The sequence below is a fragment of the Eucyclogobius newberryi genome, unplaced genomic scaffold, assembly GCF_026437365.1.
Source record: "Eucyclogobius newberryi isolate DKJ021-1_F unplaced genomic scaffold, fEucNew1.0.hap1 SCAF_8, whole genome shotgun sequence".
Lineage (NCBI taxonomy): Eukaryota > Metazoa > Chordata > Actinopteri > Gobiiformes > Gobiidae > Eucyclogobius > Eucyclogobius newberryi.
The window spans coordinates 13,560,602-13,569,363 of record NW_027316500.1 but is presented as its reverse complement, the minus strand read 5'-3'; positions in this window follow the sequence as shown (position 1 = coordinate 13,569,363).

Below are 8,762 nucleotides of genomic sequence, written 5' to 3'. Positions count from 1 at the left end.
AGGAGGTGCTATACATGTCTTCTGATTCTTCAACCATGCTAATCTGTAATAATAATATGTCAGTAATTATATCTAATGCTGATTAAATGTTCTACAGATAGTTTGGATGAATACACGGACACTGTGACAATTCTGTAAGGACAGCATTATGTCAACACACACCAACGTCACTTTCAATAATGACAAACTCTGGTTTACTCCAAAACTGAGGCAGTTAAGGCCGCAGAAGGAGGCCGCGCACAGGGCCGGCGATAGAGAACGCTACAAAGACGCGAAGTATGGATTTAGCAGGGAGGTGTTGAGAGCTAAGTCTCTGTACAATACGTGTCTGAAGCAGCAGTTCTCAAACAACAACCCCTCCTCTGTGTGGAGTGGGCTCCGGCTTCTCACCAATTACAAGCCCAGAGTCCCCCCCTCTGACTGAAAACTGGCTCGGCAACTTAGCTTTTTCTATTGCAGTTTTGATGTGACCACCAAATGTAAAAAAAAAAAGTGTAAAATGCAAATCTCAATAAATGGTCAAAAATGAATTGCTTCGGAACTATAGAAAAGATCTCAATACTTAAATGTCTCATAAACCCCTGAATAAATGCTTAAACTCTTTGTTTGCGTCACAAAATAAAGTTCTGTGCATACAAGTCCTTGCACAGAACACTGGCGCTCCAGAGTCATCACGATGTTTTGGCAACTAAATCTTGCGTGACTTCACAAACGCGGGTAACTGTGCTGCTAATCTGAAACATTGATCGCAAACTTGCAAATATAAGCAGACAAGTACCAGTGAACATCGAAACAGCAATTACCTCACTGGCAATTTTACCGTGTACTGACGTGAAAAAATCTATGAAAAAGACGTAAAGTAAGAGCAATGAAAAACTGAAGCATTACCTTTCATGTCCAGATTGCGTAAAAAAGAAAAACCAGGACGTTTAACCGTCAAATCCAACTTGCCTCAACGCCTCCCGCACAAAGTTTCCGCTTTACAATTAACATCCATGGATCCATTAAAATATCGTTACCATCCTTTACTAAAAATCAGGAAAGTACTTAATATTGTCTCATACTATGTCGAAATAAAAACGTCAATTACTGTAAAATACTAAATTACCAAATAATAAAATTACTCAAAACCATGTACCGGTAGTGACCATGTACACCACATATGACCCTGCAAAAAAAAACAGGGGTGTATTTTAAACTTACAGCCATGTTATAATAAAGGCTTTTTAATTATTCTTGCATATCAACAGTGCCTTGGTTTTTTGTCTGTGGAATACTCGACTTATATGTTTATATATTTTTTGCCACAATTTCTACCCACATAGACAACTGGTTCTTCTTTTTCTTGCAACGAATCACCCCTTCTCTCCAATTGAGCACCTGTTTTAATTTGAATTAGTTTTCTGGACATTCAAGTACCCACGCAGCGCTCCTATTTTTACCACATAGGACCCTGTTTGGCCAATTTTGTGTCCCTAATGGCCTCTGATACTGACATTCTGACAGTACGTTACAGAACTCTAACTCTGTGCATGATTATATATTAGACCTAAGCTCTATTTTATTGTGAAGTGGCTAAATTCAATACAACTACTATTTTAAAAATGCACGAGTAACGCTGTAAAAACAAATTACACTGTGCAATTTTCCAACACAGCTCATGCTGTGTGCAAAGCTCTTTGGTCTTATTATTACAGAAGCGCTCTTGGAAACCACACCAACACTTTGTAAAGGGTTTGTAAAACAGAGAAAATAAGACATTACCTGGTATATGAGTGTTAGATTTAAAGATTAAACCATCTAGAAAGCCCTTTTGTAAAAAAGAAAAGCAAGATATACAATGCTTTTTGTTCAACTACGTAGTCAATTCTTTATTAAGTCAAATGTCACTGTTGATTTATCAAGCTAACACTTCAGAACAGTGAGTAAATATAATCCCACGGTCCTTAAAGCCATCAGCCTGTTATTAAATAAAGTTAAAGATGTTCTGTCAGATGAGGAGAAACAGTTGGACTCAGTGTATCTCTGACTTGTCCCTAAAAGCTACACTTTGGTAAATATCATGTGACGGTTAGATAAATGCTTTTGACATTTGAACTGACTGTCAAATCCCATTTGTGTTTGAGATTATGAGATAAACATTGGCAGATAAAGACATTTGTTTACCCAAAGTCAGAAATTGAATGTTTTATGTTCCATAACATATGCTTATGGCAATTTACTACAATTACATGCATGACAGGAAAACTGGACTTTCAGTTATCCAGATCTTAAAAAAACTCAGGAAGTACAGTTGAGGTGATTCACATCTCAACGATCCCAATAACACATCTGGAGAAGTGTGTGTGTACTCATATTGCTCATAGTCATATTGTCTGCAGCTGAACACAGTGACTCATCTGAAGTTTGCGATGCTCAGACAGGTCTGAGCATTTCCAGGACAGAGCTGACACCCTCCATTAGCTCTGAGTCATCATACAAGAAGTGCGTACATCCAACTCAACTTCCACCAACTTTAAGAGAGCAGGGGTCCTCGATGGCAGTAGGAAAGTGCATTCCAAAAGAAAGTCTCTCAGCTTTGGCTCACAGCTGCCATGAGGCTGGTGAATGTAGGTTTCCAGGACAGTTTTTTGAAGTATGTTGACGTATGTAACTGGAGCGGGTGCTACAATCCTCACTTGATCAGATTTAGAGGCAGCTAAAGCTTTCTCCCTCACCAGAACTGCATTTGAAAGAAGATTCTGTTGTGGTGAAAGGATGCCCACCAAAACACACAGATAAAAACCTTAAAACAAAGCGAAACAACTGTCTTTTTCTTACATCACAATTTTAATGTTTCAATGCATATTTACAAAAAACAGCAGAAGAGCTCAATAAATACTACATATTACCACTAGATGGAGTGACGGGCTTGTGCATGCTGAAAAAGTTGGGTTAGCTTATTTTGGAGTGTGACGGACTTGACTCCTATTTATTTAAAAAATAAATTAAATGTTAACATCTTATGTCTGTTCAGAATGCACATTGTAAATGAATTTCTATTCCATGAATTTGGTTTGAAACATTACATTTTGTTATTTGCAGATTATATAAATAATTGCATTTTTTGTCATAATTGAACCAACTCAAATCGCGATATTTGATTCGATAGCAATATATTGTGAAGCCCTGTTACTGGTCAACTGTGAAGATAGAGGGTTCAATCCTTTACTTGCTCCCAAGAATCTTGAGGAATGAACGACGATACGCTCTCATTCACTTTGTCCACGTTACCTTTTCCTCTGTGTTCCACTGACCAAAGTATATCAATGTGTTTAGGTTTCATTTACAACCCATTGTATGGACTCACCATTCGATGTGTTCATGTGCTAAGTATTCATTCATTCCAATTATTTGTTGCTTTATGTTGCATACCATAATTGCCAAAACCTTCCTAGTTTGTGGGTTTTGATCACTGACATTGGCAATGGCAATAAACGTTTTCTGATTCGTGACTCTCTGGACATGGCATTCTTGTGATATGCCTTGTCCATAGCTCTCTAACGCAGCAGTTTGAATCGATGACTCTTTGTTCACATGCACTCTCTCCCCTTCCTCCCGTCTCACTCACCAGGGGGGCAAATGGGCTTCTTCAGCTCAACCGTAACCTACCCAAATGGCTTTAGCGAGGTACCGTACTCTTGAATTGTTAGCCTTGTCGCCTGCTTTACTTGTTTCTGAGCACAAACACCATCTTTTCTCTCCGCTGACTGGTGTGGGCAAAATGCATGGTTGCTCGCTAATGTTAAGAGAAGGCATGTGTCACCCAAAGCAGCTGAAATTCAAAATGACACTTCTCTCAAAAGATTGCCTCTGAGTAAACAAGCCTGTTTGTTTACACATGAATGAGCCATCAGTCCTTCAGTATATCTCACTGTCATTTACATCATACAAACATACATACATAACACAACATCATGATATATGCGGAAAAAACATGCTTTACCAACAACCCGTTTGTCCTTAGTGTGCTCACATAGCAATTTAAATGCATGAAACATTAGAAAAGGTAATGGCTGCCAGTTAGCCCACTGCAATCTTCAGATATTACTGTTCGCATCAAAGTTCATGGGTGACTTGACTAAATATTTGGCTGCTTTACCCATTTCTGCCTTTAGGTAGCACACTTTCAACCTCCAACACTTTCCTCAATATTTGTTTTTGCGCACAGAAATAGCCCATACGTTTACATGCTATGATTTATTGCCCACATATTTGACCCTTACACTGTATATTCCTCGACAATAGGACTAGAGAGTGGATTCAGTGGACCTCCTGCCTGTTCCTATTATAACCGCAGCTCCGGGTTCACTGGAGTTGAAAGTCTATCAGGTTTAATTGATGGAGACCTCCAAAGGCAATGAGGCTGGAAGAGCAGGACAGCCCTGCGCTTTGAGCCCAGCCAGGAGGTCCTTCTTTGGGGGGAGGAAAACAGAGGGGGGAGGACCTCTAGAGTAATGGTGTATACCTGCCCCAGTTCCACGCCACATAAACTTAGACCCCCGTCACATTTAGACACACAGGCCTGGGGCAGCTCACAGAGGGGAGCAGAACACTCCCATCCCTCTCGCCTTAGTCTGACTATAGGGTGTCAAAATTAAGTTCAGTAAACAACTGTCTTAATATACTTGTACATTTAATTAGCACAAAATGTATATTTTAATAAGACATTTTGGCATTATTTTAGAAAATCGATTTTCTAAATACATTTTATGTGCTCTTTTCTCTGGCTGTTAATGAGATTGACGGTATATTTGTAGAGCTACAGATATGTGTGAAACACTGAACACACACTGAGTGTGTGAGTGATAGTTCAGATGTTACTTTTCAGGGGATGAGTGTGGACATTCTGACACAGCCTCTGTGTTTTTGATGGCACGTCACATATTGATGATATCACAGAGGGATTCTGTTGTAGGACTCAGCTCTACTTCTCTCTAGCTCAGTTCTACTTTTAATTTTCAAAATTTCTTCCAAAACTTAACAGAAGTAAAACTATGATACATATTTACCACAGGTAAAAAGTACAATACTCTTATTTTGTAGTTACTTTCCACTGTTCTGAAAGATTGATTTCATAAAGCGTGAGGAGGGTTGATCTTGTCAAATAGCGATTTTGAAATAATCAAAACTCAAAATTATCTCTAGTTTCATAATTATATGTAGGCCAGCATACTTTCATGGCATTGTATATCCATCTGTGTGTCAGAGTTTAATTGCAATGCAGACTAGATGCAGTATAAGTCTAGGACAGGCTAAGTGAGTGTGGTGACATTTCCTGTGCACCAGTGGCTCTCTAAAAGTCCTGGCGGAGCAAATGGAGAGTGGTGGATCCTCTGACAGCGACCAAATTGAGTGAATTACTGAGTGAGCACAATCATCTGCTGTTGTTAGAGGGCCAGCAGTGAGCCGACTTTTCCCTCTCCACTCCCACTGCAGTTTCAGCAGCGGCAGTATCAATGCACTGAAGCACTACAGAGAGATTCAGTTCAAACTCTTTCAAACCGTCACATCCGCCAATAAACAGATTGGACAAAGAGGCTAACAAACAGGCAGTCGAGTGGGAAAACTGACCCTGAGATGCTCCGTGTTACGAACCACATATTTAGTCCATCCAAAAAGTTATGCTTAGTAAGATTTTAATACAAAACTGGATCAATTTATGTTTGTTGTGGATTATTTTGCAAATACAAACAATACTAGGATGTATCATTTAAGGTTGTTTACCACTGTAGATTACCACAATACTAAAAAGCTGCAATAGTAATAACAACACAATATAATATATAGAGAAGCAAAGATTTTTATTATTGGACCCATTATCCTCTGAAATCATGTGTGCTTCATCAAGCCCTCCAAAAGACATTGATTCTAACATAATAGATGAACAGTATTCATCTTGTTGTCTTTAGAATAGTTGTGTCGTTGGACTATATTTCAGACAATAGGTAAGAGATGATGTAAGCACCTTGACATGTAATGACGGTGTCACCTGATGGTTAATGTGATGTGTAATTTTGGCTTCAACATTTGGGGTTAAAATCCATGGCTCGGGAAAAATCTATTAAATAACAGTTTAATAATCATAATTAATTTTAGGCAAATGGGTTATGTTAAGTTAATCATCCCTCACCCCCTCCCCCTAATTGACTTAAAAAGCTGTTTGGATACAGTGCAAAGGTATATTCAGCACAGAAGTTTCCTCCTTGGCCACAACCACTGGAGCTGAAGCAAAAACTTTGCCCCTGAAAAGATATGCGATGCTGGGTTTGAAGCGCAATTAAGTTGTTTAATGGGACAAAAACGGGAGGGAGCTGCAGGCCTCGAGAGAGAACTGATCACAGCGGATGCGTCTCATGTTTGGTGTACGCTTTTTCCGCTGTAAGGACTTTAAAAGGATGTGCACGGACTTAGGCATCCGCTCATTGTCTCCGGTCCTCTCTTTTTCCCCTTTTTAGAACCATGAAATGAAACAAAATTACTTTAAGGTGTTAGGTGCACAACAATAAATCTCTTATGTGTGTTTACTAATGAGTCTAATCCACGCACCCTCACATTCACAGGTGAACATTCCTGCATATGTTTACATCTAAACTGTCCTGAGAACAGTTTGGATGTAAACTGTATTTAAAATCATATCTAAAGGTAAGGTCTAAGAGTTTGAAGCTTTTAATGTTGATCATATAATACTTTTGTCACTTGTAGACTCACTCACAATGGAAAGAAGCTAACGCAAAACATTTACTCAAGTAAGAGTACTGTTACTTGCAAACTAAATATTTCTGCCAGAAAACAGACAAAAAGTGACTCAATTAAATGTAACTGGGTAAATTAGAGTACTACCCACTTCTGCACTCAACAATACATTTGGATGCCATTTTTTCCCCTGTATTAACATCAGTCTCCTGTTTACCCACTGTCCATGGTCTTTGTATAGTGAATATGAGGAGCTCCCTTTGAAATATGAACTGGTTTGACTTACATATTTTATACAAACCAGACAGTAAACAACTGTCTTAAGGCCTGAACAGCCACATGTTCGAACACTTTGAGACACTTTCTGCTGAAGTACAAACAACTGACTCAAGAGACTGTGAAACGCCAAATCTATGTTAAATATCCTTGTAAGAGACAGCTTAGGGCTCAAATAACATGTCACGTATCATCTGTTGTTTCAAGGGAGCAGATCTAAACTAAGTGCATCACATTGCACGATCTGCCTGCAGCAAAAACGACTGGTACAATCCCCATAAGCAACACTGGAATAAATCAGAGGTATAAAACCGAAAGGAGGCAGGATGTGAGGGTCACGCCTGAAATCAGACGCAATCAGGAGAGAATTAAGTGCATTTGTTGCCCTCTACATGAAGCCGATCAACCTTCACACCACATTTATAGAACCATGAAGAAACTAGTCACTTGCAGCCATATCTGGGTAAGTTTCCTCCAATACATGACAGTATACTTTGAAAAGTAGCACTTTTGATGATACTTTCAGATAAAGTTGTGTAATATTATTATAAAAGACAGAATACTATGAAGTACAATCTTACTTTTTCTAAAAAAAATGATTATATATCTCATTATTTTGGATGTATTCTGAATTAGTCTATTGCACAAGTACATCAATACCAAATTCTAATTGTGTCATTTTATCTAAGTCTGCTCAACCCTTGAAATACATTTTCACAACTTTTTTTCTTGTTCTTCTTCTTTATACACTTCTGTAACTTTAAGAATAATTCTCACCCACAAATATTAGTTTGTCACATTTTTACACAACATTTGGCAACCTAATTAAAGCAGAACTAAGTAACTCTATGATAGAGCGCCTCCTGCAGCTCCCTCATGATAATACATTTGCATTTGTAAGAAAAGAGAAGCAAAAGCTGTATTTTTTTGTTTTTATAATACATTTTAAAAAATGTTTTCCTTTCTTTCTTAATAAGACAGTATAACACATACAAAACATTTAACATCACCAAATATTATAAAAAAAGAGCTAGGTAACTATGTTACTTAGTTCTGCTTTAAGGTTAGTTAGGAGCAAGGTTTGAGGATTTGCTTTCATATTATTAGCCTACATGTTGTTACATAGTGTTATAAAGTGCTTTACATGTTATTACAAGTTATAACGTTGATGCAACGTGTAAGGCATTAAGATTATTATCATTATTATTATAGTGAATGGGTTAGGTCAGATGTTCTTAACATTTTCAGACCTACTTATTTATTACTAGAAAATATTTGACAACACCATTTCAGAATGAGAATGAGAATCAGAATAGGGGTTTATTGCCATTTGTCGATAAACAAAATTTACAGACATAGAAACTTTTTGATGACTGATTCGGTGCAACATAAACAACAAAACATTAAACAATGAATACTGAACGGCATGATATGTACATAATAAAATATAAAGTATAAAGTTATGTAGTGCAATAGGAAGTGCAAGGTAGTGCAAGGTGCTTAGGCAGTGTTCATGAGTTCAACGGCAGAGGGAAAGAAACTTTTCTTGTGACGGGAGGTTCTGGTCCGAATGGACCTTAGCCTCCTGCATTTCTACAGTATTTCTAACTTAAGTATAACCAAAGGAAAGACAAAAATGTGTTTAAAATTAAGCATGTGTTACGGCTCCTGGCCTGCAAATCTTGTGTGTAGCATTGTTCCCTTCCCAAGATGGCTGCGCTGGGGGTCGTGCTGGGTTCCTGTTGGCCTTG